The 23,305-nt window shown below is 43.5% G+C and overlaps 1 long non-coding RNA gene across 1 annotated transcript in view; it reads left to right on the top strand.

Annotated features, from left to right (window-relative positions):
* Positions 1 to 18,230: 18,230 nt before the first annotated feature.
* Positions 18,231 to 23,305, top strand: part of LOC111251839 (uncharacterized) — a 50,445-nt gene continuing 45,370 nt past the window's right edge. The window contains exon 1 of the long non-coding RNA XR_002673987.2: positions 18,231 to 18,403. This is a non-coding gene — a long non-coding RNA (uncharacterized LOC111251839). The remainder of the gene's footprint in view (positions 18,404 to 23,305) is intronic.

Here is a 23,305-nt window from a genome sequence, read left to right as displayed (position 1 = left end):
CATGGCCTTTTTCTCTAGTTCCCACATTGCATCAAAAGTTTTGGCTAGCAACAGACTTGTGTGTATAGTAATTTATCGCTACTGATAAAAGAAAGTGTACTACAAAAAAAAAATGATATTCAGGCCGATGATATCCACATATTCAGGCTGATTTGCTGATCACTTCAATGGATTTTTGCATATACTACCACTGTAAAAAGAATGAATATTTTTGCATAGCAAAATTGCATCCATATTAATTTCGAAAGCTAAATCTTAAAATGCTACTACTGAGATGCCATTCGATGGAATAAAAACGTGCCCAATCCTTTGGAAAAGGCTCATTCCGTAGATTAATAGCTATTCAAAATATGCACGAAAAATGTATTTGTATTTAATCTTATTGCGCCTTGCAGCACTATCAAGAGATGAATGCTGAAACTGAGATAAAATATATTTTGGTAACAGGAGTTAGATAAAGCTAAAATTTTAAACGTAAGGTGTATACATGTTTTAAACATTTTGTCTGGAAAGAGTCTCTAACCTACAGTTCGTAGGGCTACCCAAAGTTCTTGATTTTACTCAATCTTTGCCTACTTATAAGCACAGCTGTCCTTTTACAGAAAACGTTTGGAAATTGATGCACGGAACAAACAGGGAAGTTACAAAAAAAAAAAACGTATTCCCAATTAAAAAAAAAAATCTTATATTGTTGTACCCTAAATAACGTGAATAGACGAGTCACCATGCAAGCGGCGCGACAAAATTTCAATGACTTCAGTTTTATCGCTATGTACCGACTAACGGCCCTGTTTGTTTATGTCAAGCAAATCACTCCACGGGGCGTAAGCGGTGCATGTAGATTTTCGTATTTCTATTTCTGTTGCACATTGTACCGAGCACTGGGACGCCGTTGCATGCTGTCAGGTTTCATTCGCTTCGTCCACTTTCTCTGTAGCCCATGATTCTTAGCTGTCTTGTCCATCTTGTCCATTTATTTACGCGGCGGACGACAGCACTATCTTCATAATCGCATTGACCGACCCAGCGCGTTAGTTCTTCCATCTCGACCTTTCTGTTCACGAGAAGTCCTCAAGGAATTCGTTTTCGCTTTCCGTTCAGCCACTAGTAGCCTATCGAGGTCTTTAGCCTTCGGCTTGCTCTAAGGTCCCGAAATCCTCTTTTCCCCCGCTTTCATTGCTTCTCATTCTAACGATTTTGCTCTCGTTGTTTTTCTGTGCAATCCAGTAAAGGTACCGCGAAGATCCAGCGCGTAGGGAATTGCGCATAAAGAAGAACAGTCAGGTTGATGTCCTGCCCGGGTTGCACTGATGCCGAAAGGTTTCTCGGCACGGTTTCGTATCTGCCTATTTTTGCCTTAGATCCCGTCTTTGCGCTCGCTCAGAGTTCACTCTCCGACCTCCGCTGGCCATTCTGCTCCGGTGGCTGCTCGACATTCGCATCGGCTATCCCTTGGGAAGTGACTCCGAGTAGGCTCGTTCCCGCTCGGCAGCCTCCGAGAGCCGTCGGATAGCAAGCGATGGAAATAGACATAGAGGGAAAAACGCGTACATAGAAGTCTGATCTCATCTTCCGGAAATGTATTGCGCCGGTATAACTGCCGCTCCGTCCTTCCCCCAAGCTTTGTTCCGCTTAACCCCTTCGACGGAATAGGCTCCCACACTATCCCCTGGCTCACCAGATCTGACAGGAGCCGCGACCCCTATCCACTATTCTACTTAAGATATATAAATATATAGGAGGACTTATTGACAATGGCAGCACCAGCACTGTTTCGCTTCTCATGGTTTGTCGAACCCTTTGACCTCAATGAGTCCATGGGTTATAAAAATTGTATGATGCTAATATAGTTGTCTCGAAATCATTGAGACGCTAACACCGATCATTGGACCGAATTCCCCAAAATTCAAAAAGGATCCATTACACTACGGATATCGCGCTTTCTGCTACGTGTGCAGTTTGCTAGGACATCTGCCCATACCCCTGCAGAAACAACCGCAAAACATCAGACGACAACGACGTGGTTGCCTATGTCAGTTATTGCTACGACTTACTAAAATGCACCCTCTATCGTCAAAAAATACGATGACTATTATCTCGATATAAACAAATGTTACATGGTATTAGAATGTGTCTTCCTTTTCCAATAAAATCACAGTATTTTTATTGATTCCGGACTTCAAAGACCAGTCTTTCATTTCCAAAAGGACAGCAGTATCGGTATCTACCCTGTTTTTTTTTCGGTGTCGAAAATAAATGAAAGTAACCTAAAATATTTATGTTACATATTGCAGAAATCCCTATGGCCGAGGAATTGTAGTCTGGAAGTAGCTTACGGCGATCCTCGACAAATTCAGTGAATTGATAAATCTCAATAGGATCGAGTACATCTTGGTAAGTCGAATTACTCAAACACAGACGTAAAAGTTTAATCCCACTTGTATTGCTTTAGCTTTCAATTTAGACGTCCACCACCTTTAATTAGCTGTGAAAGACCTAAAGTGTCTTTACAGGTTAAGCAGATGCCTGAGCGGAATATCTTAATCGGTAGTGCACTCTGTACACATCGCGTGCCTGATGCTTGTGCGACCTTCATTCGCGCTGAGGTCCAAAAGGATTCTTCGTATAAACATTTATTTTCTTCATTATTCCACTTGACACGGCAGCGGCGACAGTGTGCAAGGAGTACTGGTTCTCACGCATAAAAAATCATTGACACGCAAGTAGCCTGGCCATAACTGTAATACAGGATCATATAAGCCAATAAAGAGCGGAGGCCGCAACTATTGCAGCAAATACGTCCTGTGCGTCCTTTCGTCTAAAAGAGGCACCATCATCGTCTTACTGGTGGAACAGATCGGACAGCCAGCAACCGTTAGAGAGAACGGTGGCATACAGGACCATAGGGCTGACACACCGCAAGGCAGATCTGCTTTTCGCAGGTTTCAGCGAGGTACTGAAGTGAAACCAGTTATGAAGTCGGCCTTCTGCTGGATGATTTCCGTAGTAATACTATACGGTCCAGCTCCAAAGTGATTCAGAATACAGGAAGTAAAGGTTGAGAGTTGGTCGTGCGGGTTAAAAACCTTCAAAATCAGCTGCAAGATAAATTCTTATGGCTCGAAGAAATTTTAACTGCAACACTAAGCAGTCTGAGGTTTCGAGCAGTGCTTGTTAGCACCTGCTAGTCTTAAAAATTCTAAGGAAGTAAGTTATTTCAACCCATAATTCTTAGGTGTATTCACAGGTAGTCATGGCTATATGTAGATAGTGTCTTTAAAAAAAAACACGATTATTCGACTTGATGTGTCGTACCATACATACAGTTTTAACATACGCAACAAAAAAAAAAATGGTACTGGCCATTTGCATTACAAATGTCCCAGTTTGGCCAGCTTTGAGTGAAGTAAAAATCTGTTAAGACGTCTGCAACTTCGAAGTAACACTGATCATATATAGCACGTTCTATTTTCAAAACTAGTTGTTTTTTCACGAAATGCTTTACTGACACACATACGAATCGTTCGAAAAGGCACGTAATCCTGTAGTGTTATAAAAGTTTCCCAGAGATTTCACAGATAATGTCGTTCTCCTAGTATACCCCTTGTTCCTATCGTTCCTAGGCGCGTCAATATATTGGGACTGTGGAATAAGATTCTATGTTATTACATCGGAAGTGTTAGCAGCGTTCAAAGAAAAAAAACTTTTACTATACAGCTAGTTTCTTATCAAATAGATAGAACCTTAGAACTTACACATATATAGAACTTCTATAAACAGCGTCACGTTCATACCATTAGCCAGCTAAATCCAAGTTTATTAGGTAACTTAATGAAGTACTGATACAGTTTATCTATTTATCAGTTTATCAGTTTATGCTAAAGCACTTTAAGTAAAAGTGAATACAAATGTTGATTATTAAATTTTGTTGATCTCGTAATCGCTGAAAGTTAACAAAGATCGTAATGGCACATCTTGACGACTGTAAACACTATTAAGTGTACAGTATTTGGGTTGATTATCCGCTACCATAGCTATTAGTTTGAATAATCTTCTGCGCGCGCGAAGGTTCATTGCTTTTTAAGCATTGGTTTTAGCACGTTCCGTCCCACTTATGCGTGGAACGGTTTTCCTGCAGCGATTTTACAAAACAGAATGCTCATAGCTCTCGTGCCGGTTGAGCCCACCATAAAGGATGCTACGCGTCCGACGAAATTAATTGGATTAATTAGGTAATTCATTAATATGAGGCCCTAAATATAGTTAGCCGTCATTCCCTTTTTTCCCCGTACTACACTAGTATTTTCGTACTAGGTCGCAATTGGTAATCATTGTGTCCCTTCTCCTCATTCAATAGTACCGTAATACAGTCACTTTTTGCTAGTTGTATGACTGAAGACAAATGTCAAATTTTTAGTTGAACACGATAGTCTAACACAGTTTCTGATGTTCAGTAACTGCAGGCCTACACACAAATTCAACTAATCGTCAAACCAATACATGTGCTAGCATGTGTGACACAACAAACCTTAGGTAGCATGACGAAGCAACCCCAAATAGCGATTTTTTCGCCCAGCTTTTCCACGGTAGAAGCAGAACGCACAAGTCATACCTTGCAAAAGACTTTTATTAAAAATTGTTCTAGAGCCAGTTCTTAATCTAGCCGTGGCTGCGAAATGGAACTTGCTAGATTTTTTTAAATGTAGGTACCGCCCGTGAGAATTGAGCTCATACAGCTACTGTCGTCTACAGCCAGACCTCTTTTTTTATTGTTCTTGTCCAATCCAAACCCCGGACTTCATAGTCCCACTATTATAAACCTTGTTGATTGCAACATTCAGTTCCTCTGCCGGTCAGTCTACTCAAGCCAGTCACCCATTCTAACTATGGGCCATATTCCCCTTTTTACTTTCCGTCCCCAGTGCTCCTGCTGTCAAACGGCCAGTCGGCAACTCGCCAGCGCTAGCACCACCATTGCCTTAGAGAGGCAAGCGCAGGGGACACAGGGGCGCGAAGGTGTGCGCCCCGTGATGTGCGAGCTAAGGGCGCTAGCAGCAATGTAAAGGCGAGGTCGGCATCGTTGGCTATGCCACGTCGGTTCAGCAAAGACTCTAGAGGGGGACAACAAATATTGACTCTGTCAACCCAGAGCTCAGTACCACTCTACACCCGTCTTTCCCGTTGGCAGGCCCAAGCACACTCAGCCAGCTACTGCCGTCAACTGAAATATACCATAACCCCCGCAATTTTCCTCATGTCCCGTGTCCTGCTGCGCGTTTCCTAACAATGGCTACTACTGCTACCACTACTAATAGAGCAAGTACAACGGCACAACGAGTCGTGTCTGCCGTTGCGCACCTCAGTAAACCAGCCTCTTGCGCAGAGGTGTTTCCCATGAGAGGACTTTGCACGCCGCTTTTCTCTATTATATATATACACACACACATATATATATGTATATATACGGCGTTGACTCAACTGCGTCAATGCCGAGGACCCTAGGCAGACACAGTCATATGGTGGTGTTACTCAAACACGCACATCTATTCACGTAGCCATATATGGCGACTGTTACGATGACGACGACGCATCTGTCCCCCTGCTACAATGCACTAATTCCAATAACATTTTGGGCGGTGGCAGACATTTCTGCTCCCGCGCCCAGATCAGCCGGTTTGCTTCTTCCCGACTAAGTAGCTTGATTCTGCAACCAGGGTTCCCTCATTATGGGGACTGAATGAAGCTGCGCGCACCCCACAACGAAAAGCTTCCATTTGATGGAAGCGGCAACGAATGTTTGCCTGTGCGAGTAGATCTACTATATGTTGTGTATAATCGGTTATGTCGTCGGAGGGCCAATTTACGCCGACAAAGTGCACAAAGGTAAGCTAGCCATGAAGTCTGGCAGGCTGATAAGCATTCTATAAATCGAAAATCACAAGTGTCGAAACTCAGAGCGATGCCGTAGGACTCAGTGGCAGTAAACTATTATGATGAAACTGTGGCTTGCTTTGGTTGGAGGCATGGGGCTCATATTTACTTCATCGTACTTAACAGCAGCGCGCGCAGTCTATTGTTGATTATATGTTGTATATATAGGCGATCCAAAGATAAAGCTGCACGAAAAAGTTGTCCCAGCACTTATTAAGATTTGCTAACAACGTTTTACATAACGTTTATTACTGAAATATATGACATACAACAAGCGTTGATAAGTTATGATAGAAATGACTAAACTTGATTTGAGCTCTAAATATGAAATTGTTGCCCCTTGAGAAGCTGAAATATTCAATGTATTAGATGTGAAATACATGCAAACGTATAATACCAGTCAAGTAACAAAAGACTGAATATGCACTTTATTAGAACTTTGGTCTGAGCCTAAAAGACTTAGGCTTACTAATAATAAATATTTACAGTGAGAGAGTTAAGAATGCGCAAGCTGTTTTTATTGATATCAGACAAAAAATGCAACACAAACTTGTTAAGTGTACTGATAATTAGTAGAAGCATTCTCGTTACGTGGGGCAATATATAAACAAACTCTCAGACTTGTGTTGACAGTTTCGAAGCAGGACAAGGAATCCATGGGACCTTCCGTATACCGCTCCTTCATGCAGTTTATGACTAGAACGCACGTCATGACTGGCCATTAATACCTGACGCCGAACTACAAGAGTAACGCCTGTTTTAAATCTTGCCTGCTGATTGTATTTTATATAGTTTTTCTCGGGGATTTACAGCGTCATCTGCAGGTATCGCAGCAGACGGTAAGCTGCTGCGATAAAAGGTGTGCCACGCTAAGGTAGGTAGTCGCCGCCTTTCCTTATTGGCTCCTTCGATTTACACTCCAGTGAATTGTACGCTTTAAGGCAGCTTCGCCCCTATACGGAAGCATGCCTAGCTTCTCCAGTAGGGAAAATCTGTTAATACTGAAACGATAAATGAGCTGCCAGAACCTAAACTGCAATCGTGATTCGAACGAAAAGCCCAGTCGTCTGTTTATCCGCATGACTTAATACCCTACACTAGAAATTCCGTTGTTTCGGCGAATAGGTAGTAGGATCTATGTTCATTGGCAAACAGGTTATCCTAGCTTCCTCATACGACGTGTTCGGATACATTGAATAGATCGAAAAAAGAGCCTCGTAGCAAAAATAGCTTGCTTTTAGCCCATGTTAGGGTGAAATATTTTAAGCGCCGATATGTTAAACCCTTGATTCGGTAATTCGTTGTTTCTTAAGATTCTCGTTTATGTTTCTCTAACAACAGTCCACTAGGATAACCGTTTTACCACATATAAATGATACACATATCTCTCTTCCAATTGTTAACCAAGCATTCGTACAGGTGGGCATGTAATCCTTCTTTAAACTACGAAGCGTTCTGCTTTCATAGTACGGATAAGTTTTTCCGTCTCATTGCTGTACAATGTTAATGCGACACAAAAATAGCCGTACCGCAAGCGACCAACAGATGACAAGGTGCACTTTTCAATAGCATTGCGTTCTTTAACAAGGTCATCCTATAGCAATAGCGCCCAACCAGGACGACTGGTACCTAAGCTTGACATACACTAACATAAAATGTATTCACTTCTTTTTCTTAAGTAAATACGAATCGAACGTTAAGTACGTGCCCACATGACTTAGCAAATAAAGAACAATGATTAGATCATCACTACTACAGTTTGCATGTACGCTTCGCTGACGCACATAGAAATTTGGACCCTGTTAGTGCAGAGCTATGTTAAACGTCCGTTTGTCCCTTTCGGAGTCACCATTTACGAAAACGAATATCGGCGCACCGGATACCACGCGGCATCATGCAATAAACGTGGTGGGAATGGCGCTGACGGTGCTGGCCATCGGCCCAAATGAGACTACCCAGCCATCAGTAACGTCAGAGGAGGGAAAGGAAGCTAGCCAGCAGCGTGGAATTAAATCGAGTGCAAAACACGGCTGGACACGGCCTAACTCGATGTGACAGACGCTAGCTCGGAGAAGGACAGTTTCTTTGCTTTTGCTGCTACTACCGGCATAAATGGTCAAGGGACAGTCGAAAAGGCAGTCGTTCCAAAGGGGGAATGCCGCGAAAAGATTTAATCCGGTCAGGAGCATGTAGCTTGTAGGACGGGGCTTCAGGAAAAAGGCAGGGCGGAGGCCAGTCGGAAAGAAGAGACGGTAAAAGCAGACACATATCCACACGAGCGTACACACAGAGACGTCCTAAATCGTACACACAACTTTCGTAGGGGGGTGGAGTTGTGGGTTAGGACTGTGTAGCCAGATCCCTAGAGGCGGACGAAGGAACACGCATGGCAAATCCAACCAGCCGGCCAGCGAGCCAGCCAGTAAGCAGTAGCAGTAGCTTCAGAAGAGAGAGGCCATGGACGAGGATCAAAGCGTACCGCAGCTTCTGCTCTTCGTCGAACTGGTGCTCAGCCAAGAGTGAAGAAGTTGTCTTTGCTTCTGAACCCATTGGGACACCGACAAGAACCCATTTTAAGCCACCGGCAGCAGCCGCAGCAGTCGAAATATCGATCTCTCTCATTGCAAAAGCACAAGGAAGAAGCTCTTCGTCGCTGAAAAGCTAAGGACTTGATTCCAAAGAGTCGATATTCTGGACTCTCTATCGTAAAGTTCTTTCCTATCGCATACGCTTTACTTTTGACAAACCCTTTTTTCATCCATCTTATACTGTTGGGAGTGGCAGTCAAAGCTGCTTCGTCTCTCGGTTAAACACCGGATCAGTAGAGTTCGCATATTTACACACAGAAAGAAGAAACACGTGAGAGCTTGGCATACACCTGACCGCTGCTGCAAAGCCCGTACTGCGGCAAAGCAACCTGCTGGAGTCGGCTGCCCAATTCGAATCCAAATGCAGCACTTTTTAGAAGGCGAACAGCACCACATCCAAAGGAACGAGTCCAAGCGAATCAAGAAATTCAGCCTATACTCGTTTATAGTCCATCGGCGGTCGGATCGGGTTCAGTCGTGAACCGCTAGCAAGGTTTATCGGTGTTGTATAAAGGGAGGGGTCTGTCAGGCGTTTGACGAAGTCTGGGGTTTGCTGAAAACATCTCTGAAGCTTGGGACCGAACCTCAAGCCCTGAAGTCGATTGCATTCTACCGCAAAGCTCAAACTGGGCAAACACTTCACGCTACAGAGGATAGAGAGACTCCTGCTCTACGCTCTGGGCAACCCCTTGCGCTAAGCACATCATATAAGAGCCACCAACGAGTTCGGGAGCACGCACACACATTCGACAGTACAGTCCTGTTCTGTTCTTTACCCCCATCTGACTGCACCCACCGACCGTCATCGTTTTTCGAGTTCGCCAAGAACGCCAAAGAATGGTTAGATAGGTGGATCGAAGTACCTGGGAAAACGCAGTAGTGGTAGCAATTGAACATCTATAATTGTTCCCAAATAGCGCCAGCCTTTTTACCGATTGGCCAAATGGCCGTATCGCAAGTCGGTGCTTGGCGGCGGCTGCTGTGAGTGAGTTAAAAGCAGTAAAAGGAAAGGCAAGTGCTCACAAAAAGTTTCAGCCGCAACTTCACTCCTTATTCCTTTTTCTGTGAAAAATCTGCTGACAGCGATTATTTGAACTACCGATGTTGTGTCCGCCGGCGGCAGCGTTAACGTCACACGTCGACTACAAATCAGGATCGCCGCCCAAACAGGCGCCACTAGCCTTGGATGCTAGATAGATGTGCCCCAGGGCATTAACACAATTTAGTTTTCCTTCCGGAAGACCACTGAACTATTGACCGCTTCTTGTTGCTGGTCGCTTTGAAACTTAAAATTTGACCAGCCTTTTGAAGGCCGGGTAAAAGACAGCTGCCGCAGTAACAAACATTGTAGAATGGTATTGCTGGTCTGCCTCTGTGCTGATTCCTTAATCAACTAGCTGAGAAGAGGCAAAAGCCGTACGCATATTTAAATAACGCAATTAATAGAGACAAACGGTTAGAGTGTGAAAAAAACGTACACCCACCATATTGTTTTTTCCAGGCCGAGCTAGCAATCGTCATTTTCTAGTCGCCAAAGTATCACCAATACGCTTTGCATCCTGCTCGCCTTCTAAACCCCTTCTTGTAAGCCGTTCCGTCTCCAAACCTCCCTAGATGTTCTGTGGGTCCTTCTTGAGGTGCGAACTTGTGTGTACGTCGTGAAATTAGCCGTTTTATAGATCACTCCAGTGGGCTATAAAGATTTATTGCTAATTTTCGTTAGCAGCAACAGCAAGTGCAGTAGCAGTGGCAACAAGAACAGGGGCTTGTGCTTAAGCTTACCGTATCGTAGAAGGGAAACAGGTTAGAGAGGAATAGAACGAGGGGCAGGATCTGGGATGTTAGTCTAAGACGGAGGTAAAATCTCTCTCTCTCTCTCTCTCTCTTTCTCACATACCATTCTAATGTTGGAAGGGCGTTGTCACATTTTTATAGGCCAAGCAGCATCGTAAAGGAGACGACAACAGAAGCAGCAAGTGCCGTAAGTAACGCACACAAGAGACTGCGTGTCACGCTATGGGCAATGCGCCTCCCGCCGTAATTTTTTAGGTTGAGAACTATGCATCTTTGAAAGTTAAATGCAATACGCCCGATAAACTTAAGACGCTGCGATGACGCATGACATTACACTTAAGGTACTCGTGTGCTTGCTGACTAGAATATTATAATAAAACGCTGTTTGCTCTTGTTTCCCAATTAGAATAAAACCAATATCAATAAGTAAACTGTTCGAAAAAGACATTTAGGACACGTACCAATATTTTAAGTAAACTTAAGATGTCTTGATGTCGCATCAATAGAACCGTGATCGCAGCAGACTATTCCAAGTCGTAGAAATACTACCCCGTTCTTAAAAGGTATTCTTCATTCAATCGTTCATAATGTCAGCTCTGAGGTGAATAAAAAAAATTTATCCCAGTACGAGACGAAACTTATTTGCTGCTTAGGACATATTTTTGAACAGAGCCGCAGCTCCTAAAATTTTAGGTAGTTGATGCCAAATTCTAGCGTTTGCAACGGGGTAAAACTTTTCGATTGACCAAGCATTACGTTTCTTATGTACATATATATATGTATATATCGGGTGTGCATCTATAAACAGAGCCGGGTCGTGTAGCGAACGAATAACAGGGACTCTCTAGTGGATTTCTGCCGAATGTCAGCGAGTTAACGGAGTCTATGGAACGGAGATTTAAGGAAATAGCTAACGCAGTACGATTAAGTCACCACAAAGGGCACAAAGGAACTTCCGATGTCGCACTTGGCCAAACGTATAAGAAATCAATGGCTTTAGAAGAACGAATTCTGTTTTGGTCGCCACTTACGCTCAAAGCACTACTACTATTATTTAATGCTAAAAATTGTTGTTTATATTAGGAACAGAGATGGCGAAAACGAAGACAAACTAAGTTGATGCCTGAGCGAACTTGACAGACGAGTCGAAACAACCCACGACTTGTATGACAATACCAAGAACTTGATTATTATCACTTCAGAATTGTTACGTAATTGCCGATGAAGAAACCATATTAAAGCAACAATTATAGGTAGTAACAAATACGTTTCATTTTTATGAGCATTAACATCACACCATAGTAAAGTCACGTACGTACAACGTAGTAAAGTCACAACTACTTATAGGTCAGGTATACGGGTCGATAGAGAAACGTTCTCACGAATACATCTATTGATGATATTAATAATAGCAATAGTATCGATGATATGCCACGCAAAAACGGTATTGTTCTGTGTCGTGAGTCCCGACTTTAAATATAGATTCTCCAGTTCGGAGCATATTAAGTTACTAACGACGTGACGACGCTGTCGTCGCTGCGTCAAAATAGACAACCTTTTTACATGCGTTTCTCTTGTTCAACTCATCGAGGATTTGAGGCCGGCATGATTTTTGCTCACGCAATTTTTCCCCTAACTCCGCCCAGTTTCCCATCGTCGTTCATGCCTCATTCTCTATCTCTTCGCCGCTCTCCATTTTTATTCCGCTCCATCCCTCCTATTTCACCTCTATATATAGACGACATAAATATACATGGCGGGCGCTTACCTCTTACTCGTTACTCGGTCCAGGCTGGCATGGGGTTGGTTGGTTGGTTGGGGGGCGAGCTGGCCTGGTTGCATCATCACCGCGTGCTGTTTGAAATTCGCCTCAGTAGCGGTAGCGGGCAATTTAAATGCACCCCTTAAGTTGGCATGAACAACGTTTGTCTCCCCCTTTGTTCCCAATCTTCGTCGTCGTTTGGTCCATGCTGTTTCGTTTGGCCTATGAGGGTGAGCTTCCAGCGGCTCGGGCCAATCCCTCGCTATTGGTCTATTCCCTTCGCTGTCTAGTAGACCTCTCCCGCCTAGCCAAGCTCAGCATCTCGGTAACGGCTCGTCAGTCAGGTTGTGGCTATATACAGCAGAGTGTCGGGGGGCTGGACTGAATAGGGGGAAATAAGGAGATGGAAGGACGTGAAGCTGCTAGGAGTCGCAATCTTGGGGTACCGCAACATATAAACATAAATCACGCAGCGGTGGCCGTCTCTATGTGACGAACTCGAGTTTGTGGTTGTGTAATGTAGGTTCGGGAGGAGATTGTACGAAAGCTCGGTTTTCGCCGCTTGTATGAGGACTGTGGTGGCTTCCGAAGCGGCGGTGGCGTCGACGGCAGCTGCATCGCTGCGATGGTTTCTAAGTTTGCGACGAGCGACTTTTCTTGCTAGCTGACTGCCCGCAAGCGACAACCCTGGTCGGTCACAGACTTCGGAAGGCGCATGTTGCCGCAACCAAGCCCACCTTGCCACAGTCACCTATTATAAAACTTCTACTAAACTTACAGAAAGCTTCTTTTCTCGTTCAAGGTTTATGCCAGCCAATATAAAAGTGAGGGTCTTCTTCACATTAGCCACTCTACTGATGTCCTATCGCCGCAAGCAGAACGTCTCCCTTTTTTGATCCTACTCCTTAGTTTATGAAGGAAAGAGCAGAGCGGAGCAAATAGTCTCGCTAGGTTTTGATAAACTATTAGGTGACTAGGTTTTTGTAGCCGGCAACTCGAAGACTGCCATCCAAAGTGCTTCTAAATAGCACGTCAGCGGCGATCACGTAGTGTTCCAGTAGTCCTATAAAACTAGGCGATTTCCTTTCAATGGCGAAAGTCTTATCTTTGGCCTATTTAACCTATTCATACTAAAACATTACTATATGTGCAAGGCGTTGTCGCTGTGTAAGCATGACCTAAAATTATAACGGTGCACATGATCGCTTGTTTAGCCGATAAGAACTTTTCTATTGTCTGCCTGATGTCATATAAAAAGGACAACGTGTGTAAGTGAAAGTTTCGGAAAGAAAGCCCTACCCGGAACTACTTGAGGTTCGGATGCAAGTGTATACGTTTTAAGCGTCAAATGGTCCATCCTTACTATGAAACAGTTCTAAGTTATGCATGTTAAAATCATATAATATTACTTCTATTGAACCACACTTAAGGTGAACTCATCTTCCGAAAAAGTGGAAATGTATACACTGAGTCACGACAAATTGATCGTTTAATTTAGAAACGCCATGTTACAAGATTATCGACTGTTCCTTAAGCCACTAAAATAAGGCCAGCGAAGAAAGTATTTCAAAGCATAGACTCTAACTCGAACCATTTCGCTGTGTCCAAAAATTGCTTTGGAAATGATCTTTCATCTATTTTCAGTCTGAATAGCAACTACGAAAACGCTTTAAGATCACGCATGGCCATCAGAGCGAATAAAGTCAGGCTGTTGCTTTTAGCACACGTACACAGCAGGCATCCACCTCTCTACGAACTATCGCGTACGAACTCCGAAGCACAACTTAGCGGCGATTCAGGTGACAACTGGTCAGCAACAGATATTACTATTATCGACATTATTAACTTTCCATTTTCACCTTCCAACACATTGCTAGGTAATAACTGTTGCTAAGACTGACATACGGAACATATTAATATATAGAAATGGAGAGACGGAAAGACAGGCTGACTCGGTAATCCAGCAACCGATGGCTTCGCGACCTAAGGTCGGAAGAGAAGTCCGTACGAAAATGGCCGTTTTCACACGTAACAGCTCAACTTCGATTATTGCCTATGACATCCCGCGGCTGGATACTCACCTGACGGACTTTCTCCAGCAATCATACTGTCAGTGTTCAGGCAGCTGGAGAGACGACGGCACAACTGATGCATCTTTCAACTTTGTTGAACGAACAACAATCAATGATGGAAAGATAACCAAATCCCAAAGGAAAGGTCTTGACCATGACGCATCTAATTATTTTCATTTTTTTCTTTGGTCAGACAAGACATGCCCTATACCAACAAGAAGCTACCACAGCTTAACTGTTACACCTCTTGCTAATGAAGTGCACCAAACCAAGAGATCTACGGGTCAACCAGGAAGTCAAAAAGTAGGTCCATGTTTCATTTCCTCTATTGTAGCGTTAATACAATATAGCGTTAGTAGAATATAGAAGTGTAGAAGCCAACTGGAGAGGTTAAACAAGGTTTTGAGGTAAATTTTAGAGCAAGGCCCGAGCGTCCAGTGCATCAGCGTATGCTCAATTGAGCCGTCATTTGGCTTGGAGATCAACGAAGGACAGGCTCTCCTACATCTTATGCCTCTTCCTGGTGACGTGAACCAATGCTGCTAACGGTACGATCTAGCGAGTGAAGAAGAGCAGCACATCTAGTATAACGAGTAAGTGCAAATGAAAACTCAAAGGCCTTCCCAACAGGCCAGGGTGGCAGCTCAGCGGAGGGAGAGGGGCAGGGAAGCACGGTTGTACCATGGCAGCCCAGAATCAACCAATGTTCAACAGCAAATTCATCTGATAAAAGCATCGCTGCGCTCGGTCTGACCGGCTGAGGCAGGGTAGGGTCCGGTGGACTGGTGCCCTCGATCCAATGCTGCTGGTAGCCCGTTTTTCTCGCACTGAATTCCTACGAGTTTTTCCCTTACTACGTTTCGTTTTTCTTCTGCCGCTTTTGTCGTTTCCCCTGAAGAGAAATCAAGAGGCGGGAAGACGAAAGAATCCCAAATACGGAATCGAACGCAGAAAAACGACGTTGTGAGTCATATACAGGGAAAGAGTCAGCAGGCAAAAGGGAGAGTATGACAGGTCGTCTGAGCCGAAACCCGACGCCAAGGGATTCGTTTTCCGGTAAAAAAAAGCGAGGAAAACAGGAAAAGGAATGGAAAAATAAGAAAAAAAAACCTGCGAACAGCGCAGGGGAAACCCATTGGCTGATTGGCTACAGCGTTTAAATATCTAACATACGAACATCTAACAGAGATGTTACCGGTATGCCTAACGAAACAACATCGTAAACAGACTTTAATTTAATAGGGCAAGTGCGTTCAAAGTATCGAAAAATTTGTGAACACCTTTTATATGAAGTCCGTATGAGTTGATCAAATGTGTAACGGTAATTACACAGTAACTCAGCCGTAGGCGACATCCTAAATTATGAAACTCGTATATTACCTTGCTAAATCCGTAAAAAATAGTAATCAATGGAATAAATAATAATAATATTCTACTAAGTAACGCTGAGTTGGCGACTCAGCTTAGCTCTACATAACTATATCTAACTGCCTAAATCGTCGACCTGCTTCATGTGTGTTATAGTAAAAAATCACAGTATAGCGGGGATATTTTTTTTTATCGAAAGATAGGTTTAATTAGCGATTCTATAACGAGCATCTATCATCCACACGATCGTTATATATTTTAGGTACTTCGGAAAGAAGTATACGTATGGGAACACTGTGACGACTTACCCTGCGGAGAAGCAACTTTTAGAAGTAACACTAACAATCAAATCCATGTCTTAATCGTCTTCGCCTATTATCTCCATAGGACGAAACATTTGCTTTTGTCGCAACGCCCAATCGTAATTCCCATTACACCCATTGGATACGATGTCTAACAGCCCTTGAAGAATTGCGAGCCGTTATGGGGCGTTAGTATAGTCTGTCTTTTTGGATGTAGGTTAGACTTGTGTTAGCTGCAGTGCTGTCATCCTATAGGAATGGCAAACCGGCCGTATGAAGGAAAGACGTTCGGCGATGATCCGTGAAATGAACGATGTCTCCGCACTCGTCCCATCACTCGCCTTCAGCGTACGCCTCCGTTGCGAAGTCCCGATCATCCCTGTAACCGTCCGCCTGTTCCACACTGCCGTCTCTTTTCTTATCTGCAAACTTACGCGCCGGCCTCGTAATCACTTCTAACCAACCAAGCAAACTGTTCTTTTGCCCGTAACTCAACATAGGGTCTAGACCTAAATGCTCCTTTTCTTCGGGAAATGATCTGCTTTTGGTCTCCTACAACCTGATCTCATCTCTAGATCCTGTCATTTCTTTCGTGGTTCGGCTTTGGCAATCTTCCTTGCTGCCAACCTTACTTAGCATTTTGGCTACATCGGGATTCCTACACGGGGCCGCCTCTCGACTTTCTAACCACAAACGCTTTCGTTCATCCTTTGAGTTCCTGACTTCTGCCCTTTCTCGATTTCCCTACATCTAAACAGAGCTGATTTTAGACCTCGGATCTGCGGAAATCGCGATGTGCGCGCTCTCGCTTCAATGCAATCTACGTTTAGGTACGCCACGAAGCTAAGCGGTTTCTATGTCGCATGTTTAGCGATCGGTTTCACTTGAGGCTACTTTAGGGTCTCACGGTCACAACTAAAGCTCTGGCCCGAATAAACCTCAAAGCATTTAGTCTCTTTGAAGTTAAGCGCCCTTCCCTGCTCCTGACTCCGTCATCAACGCGAAGCAAAGCAATTTAGCACCGCAGTAATCTGGGTCAACGGCACGACCTTTCACCGGTGAGATCGGCTGTGGTAGACTTCCTTTGTGGGTAGCGGAGGGCAATTTAATAGAGTTTTAATAGTTAGGATTGGTCGGAAGACGGAAGACTCGTGGCTTTCCTACCAGTGATCGATTCACGCTGAGCCATATCTCGGTTAACGCTGCCTGTAGTCCTAAAATCAACGAGTGCCCACGTGGCGTAATCCTGATTCAACACCACATTCAGCCGTGGATAAACGGTTCACCAATAATTTGAAGTTATGAGGGATCGGGCAATCACAACCACATAGTGATTGACAAAATTAGCTTTTGGTGGACTAATGAATGTCCCCGAGAGAATTTCATACCAGAAACTGTCAGTGGGTTGTCAGACAACGCGCATTGACCCTTAACTTTGTTAGGTGATACGTTTCTATTTAAACATACTGGAATTCCCCTGTGATCTGTACAATTTTAAAATGTAATATGTTAACTATTTTGCATATGGCGATTATTAGAGCGCTACAGAGTCTTACAGGATTTTACTGCTACAGAAACGTACTTCACTGCTTTGGTCGACTACGTAACCTAACTCTTTGTGAACTATAAACTGTTTAAGAATCACAAACACCTTTGGCTTCTGCGCTATGCACATGCTTCTACAGCAAAAAAAAGGAAAGAACTTTGGATTGCGTTTGTGTTTATTACTACTAGCTGTGGTAGAGCTTATGCCGTACACAAGAACTTAGCCATTACGTAAGCTACTTCCACCGCCAAATCTTGGCCGTACTTGCTAGCAACCCCGAACACGTTAGCGTACGAATAGGCAATCGGTAGCACAACTTCGGTACTCCAAACTTTCGACAAACTCTACATCTCTGACATAACGTCGAAGCGGTCCATTTAAGCTCATATTCCGCCGTCAGTCATACGTAAAATATATTTCGTTTTATTTCGAGAATCAAATCGACGTAACGGCTTAATATGCCCAACGTTATTTTCAGTTGATAGTCAGAACATGCATGTTCTGATTAAGAGCTAAGATCTCCTCTAGGCCGGTAAATCATGATGGATGTCCCACTACTTGCTTACGGGCGATTCTTTGGGTCGTCTTGCGGAGTCCCTGGGTTTCTTCTTGTTGCACCACCAATAGAATGTTCCTACAAGCACGATTATTGCACCTGCTGCTACAATTCCAATATTACGATGAGCACACTTATGTCGCATGATGAACTGTCTAGCGCTTGGTGGAATTAACTTCATTGTTTTGTGGGCGATGCTGAAGCGTTTGCTTCGACCGCGAATGTTTTTCTAGCGAATTCCAAAATAACAGCGTTTCCCTCGTGACGATAGCTAGCTTTATCAGATGATTCATTCATTTAGATATTATATACGTCTGTTTTGTTGTAGCTATATATCTAAATATCCATAATTTTTGGACATTTTAAACGAGCTCACGCTTGAGTGCGGAACGATCTTAAAAGCTATGTTGTCATATAACGTATATTCTGTATCTGACGTCAGTGTCATTCAATACAGTATGCTCCTATACATCGCAGCCTAATGGTAAGCAGTAAGCAAACATTTCATTTACGGTATAATAGTATATAATAATTTTTGTTTTCGTCGTATCTGCTATCGTTTACTCACAGATTCCGTCCCTATACGTATACTTACATCAGATAGTAGCTCTAAAAAATTAACTAGCTATATATATGTATGTAATTGTTTAGAGATAACTATCTGGTGTTTCAAATCACGCTGAAATGGGTATGCGTATAGTGACAGAATAGGTTCCCTAAATAAATAATCGATACTATTTATAAGTCTACTCCAAGTGATCGGACCGTACACTGACGTAGAAATGAGCCAATGACGAAATAGAGGAGATAATGATATAATATATGTATAATCAGCCACCGTTATTACTATCATGTGACTAATTGGTGTTTAGAAGAGTTTTTCCACCAAGCATAGAAAGTGTGAAGTTCAATTATTCCGCTCGTTGTAATACCAGCCCCAAACTTCATTCCACCCCAAATTCGTTGACACCACGTTCAGTTTTAGCATTTATTTTCTTTAATACAACATGAGGGAACGTGCAGGCCGTGTCAGCGACGCAGCCTCTAGTACATGGCCGTGTTCTCCGATGATCAACAGTCAGGAAACAGACGTGCGCCGGACCAACTATCAGATCTGGTAACTTCAAGCACATGTGAAGTGAGCATTAAGTACACGTTACCTGAAAATTCGACCACTGGCTCGTTGTGCTGTCACCCAGCTAACTGTAACTTACCCTCTAAGCTAATATGTTCATATTTAGAAAGCCTTTAATATACGCGTCTATTTATATACATTCTCTCATGTTTACGTGGAGTGTTTGCATTGCATAGGAAATAAACTTAGATTTTTATCAAATTCATTGTCTATAGTGTATGTATACATATATATCTGGCAGCATCGATGGGAGAACAATTTATGAAAGGAATTTCTACCTTTCGACATGTGTACATGGTGCAGAATCGATCGTCTGAACAAACGGCAGATTAATCAGACTCTATCAGCAATCAGTATTCAATCAGAATTAACCTACGTTGTAGTGACATCAATCAATAATGTGTGCTTTAAACTGAATTATGATACGTACCATATATATCGGCTCGTTTCGTCGTTTTCCACATATTGTGACAATGTGCTGTGCTTACATACGAATCACTTTGTAGCCAAACGTTTTCGATAGCCTAATGAATAAAGTAAGCTTCCAGTTTTTTTGCGCCACTGGCATCATCCCGATATCCTTCTTTATTTCCCCAATCCACGCTGCGCACTCGGATAGACTAAACAGTAAAGCTAGTGACTATACGTTAGCCATCAGAAATCCTTCATATTTCGACTATTTTCACCCGAGTTCAATTAACAGTTTTAATCCCAGCGAAAAAAATTACCTACAAAGGGTAACATTTGGTCGCTCGTTGAAAACAAAATTGTTATTTCTATACATTAGAAACATTTTTAAGCAGGCTTACTGTGGGAGCGTATTAAATGCGCCGCTTTGTCACGTACTTTATTATTAGTTATCTAGCAAGTAGCTCACGCTGCATCGAAGGTCAGAACGAGCGACGGTATTTGAGCCTTTTCTTATTGCAATTTTTTATATATACACAGCAGACCTAGAGAATTTACTTGTCGAAATGTGTTTTTCGCACTGAACTAATTGATTGTATATGCAGGTGGTCCTTACAAGAAGTGCACAGACTTTGATTAGCCTTAACTTTACCAGTATTACCGTAGGAGAAAAAGGTGAGAAATAACGTCGGTCACAATACATCTGCACCATTCGTGACTTTTTGGTAAGCAGTTAACCTTACTAGCGGTTTGGCTGTAAGCCACGATCTGATCAGATGAGTCATACTTAAAATATGCAGGTTTCTCTTTCAAGTAATTGTTATCTAATTCTAGTAAGACATCCTGACCATACCATACAAACGACCAAAATCTATTTAATAACGATTTCCTAAAAGCTAAAACTAAGTCTTCACTTCGATAGCCTGGACCCTGCACATCTATTGCATTAATACGCGAGTAATAATGTAATAACGTGTGTAATATACGCTTTTGGGTAGAGCACTAGATAGACATTGGAATTCGACGTCAGATGGCGAAGATATGAGGGGAGAGATCGGGGGTGAGGGGAAGGTTAGTAGTCCTGGCATGCTATTTGCGGGCGACCAGACTTTCTCCTTCCATCTCCCTTACTTCTCCGTTCGTTAGCTTTGAAAACAGCAAGCATTAGGTTTGCCCACCGGGTTGGAGAATGATCGCTCGCTGGCCTTCTCAGCGATACTATAAATTTAGCAAGATCTTCCCAACCACAAGACAGCAGTGTAGAGTCATAGAAGCCGCTTCTGGGGCTAACGCCGATACGCTGCCGAGCATACCATGTAACTTGGTCCGCATTTTCCGCAATGTCGGGTTATCCCTGTCTCCGTGCAGCTTTCCCTTCAAGTCTCATGCTACGCCACAACGAGGGTCCTTCTCTCTTGTCGTTGTCCCGTTTCCATTACTAAACTCGTACTGCTACAGAGGTTTCAACCGCTGCAAAGCTTTCTTGATGAAGTCAGATTCCACTTTAATGAGAGCAGCCAACGAATTCCAGGCGGCTGGTGACGGTTCGCGGCCAGCGCCCCATAGAGGCTCTGCGTTGATCGTGCTGGCGGACGTTGCTATTGCTGTTCGGCGCCCCTGCACGTCCACGACGTCCCCTTCTCCGGCTGCTTTCTTGGCTTTTTCGCCCTCTTTGCCTCGTCTTTGTCGATGAGTGTATTCCCTCTCTATCTGTGTGATGCTGCGTTGTCCCATGCGACAAACCGCCAGTAAAAGATAGAAACAGGAGAATACGAAATTGGAACAAGGGTCGAACTTCGGAAAAAATCCTCTGCCGTCACCAGCATCCGCGCCCCCCGGCGCTCCATTCGACCGCCAGATGACGAAGGCTAAGGAGCCAGACCAGCACAGAAATACTTTTATTTTTATATACATAAAGAAGTACGAGTAGTCCCTATACGTGGGCGATGAGGCGAGTGAAATGATTATGCTTAACAAATCGCCAGACAATAGATGATCCCTTAGAAATACCTATAACGTTTCAACTAATTTGTGCATATACATTGAACGTAAATAGTCTGGTGTCTGTAATGTCATTATGGGATCTTTAGTTAAAATTTCGTTTCGAAGTGGAAGTAATGAGTCGGTCTATGACTTATTTGAATGTAAGAAAAAAATATACGCGTAGACTTCTCATATTTAAATGAGCTTATTTAAAGTTATCTTTTTGAACGCAAAATGACTGCGAAGCACAGGCAATCGAATAGTATTGTTGCATGGCGGATAGCCGATGAATGAAGCTGGTAATTAGGCGCCGCTTTCTTTTAGTATTTTTATAGAAACTTCAGTCTACTTTTCTTAGCCAATATCCTTTCTTAGCAATCAATTTAATACTAACGTTTACTTATAACATATTATGCAGTCGTTTTACTGCAAGACATCTCAAAAATGCTTGACGCAGTTATCTAAGAAAATTCTAATACTATTGCACAGTTTTATAAATTAGTTCACACGGATATCTCTTTTATTTATTATAATATAATAATGGCATGACATAACAGGATGTGACAATCATCCAGTCTCGCAGTATTCTGGACCAGTACGCGAAGGTCATCGTGGCTGACACCGGCCAAGCGCTGCGGCCGCCGGTTTCAAAAGCTATGTTCGCATGCAAACATGTGCGAGGCAGGCACTCGTCCACTCGTACTCACACGCACAACGAATGGGGTACACCCCAAATGGGGCAGCCACGCTATTATATACACTGGGCGGAAGAGATGTGTCACGCACAAATTATACGCGGAAGCGACAGGGATTTGGCACCGAGGCTCGCATCCAAGCGGAAGGCTTCCGGCCGTACCGCACATCGAGACTTCCCCGGAGTCACTCGCACGCTTACCACGACCAGAATTAACTTCCGTGCCCAGTGAGCCAACGGAAACCTCGGCAACTCTCGGCCTTCGACCGAAGCAAGTAGGCATTCAGAAAGACGGACGGACAAGAATAAAAGAAAAAGCGAAACAGGAAGAGAGCATAAGGAACAAGACACAAGGTGTCAAGAGAAGGGAAATAAGAGTCATTTGCATGCAGCCCTTCTACAGTTCTTCTCATCCTGGTTCGTCGTCATCCGCTGATCGTTTCATGAACAGAGTACTCGCTATTCAGCGCTACGACGTACGGTCGAAACTGAACGACTTGTCGCTAGACATAGCAGAGGCCAGGGAAAGGCACTGTCTAACATTGCCCATAACTTGCCCGCAGTAGTGATAAGCATCGGAGGAAAGGTATGCGCCACAGGCAAGTCTTCAGCAGAAAAAGGGTGGTGATGTTCTGCAATAATCTGCATTCGTAAGGTAACGATGAAAAGACCCGACGGACGGCGACGATTGAGTTATCCATATAGAGTATTGAAAAACAAGATGCTACACGATTAATAGTGATCGGTAAAAATTTGCAGAAAGAAAAGCGCAAGCATCAAGGGATACGGCCGAAAAATAAATTGGTGAACGAACTTTCCGTGCAGCACGTTTTCGAACTGTCGTTGAATTCAGTTATCGCAGCAATGAGGATAGTGAACGACAAGGACCTCTTGTCATCCGCACAGGGTTGATGAGGAATAAGCTTTGGAGGAAAACAAATAGAACTTGAAGTGCTTGTTCATGTTGCGTGAGATACTTGAACTAGGTGGCGACCTCGATCAAGAAGGCGAGGCCCCTGACGATGAGGAGTTGGACGCGGAACAAGGAATCGAGGCACCAAGAGACAGGCCTTCAGCCAGCCTACTGGCTTGCCTTTCGCCACTCCTAGACTGCTACTATGTGGACTAGAGTGCCCTGGTGTTGTAGTTCGTTCCGTTGGTTGTCA

The sequence above is a fragment of the Varroa destructor genome, unplaced genomic scaffold, assembly GCF_002443255.2.
Source record: "Varroa destructor unplaced genomic scaffold, Vdes_3.0 BEIS01000005.1, whole genome shotgun sequence".
Lineage (NCBI taxonomy): Eukaryota > Metazoa > Arthropoda > Arachnida > Mesostigmata > Varroidae > Varroa > Varroa destructor.
The sequence above is the reverse complement of the archived record's forward strand: the minus strand, read 5'-3'. Positions and strand labels throughout refer to the sequence as shown.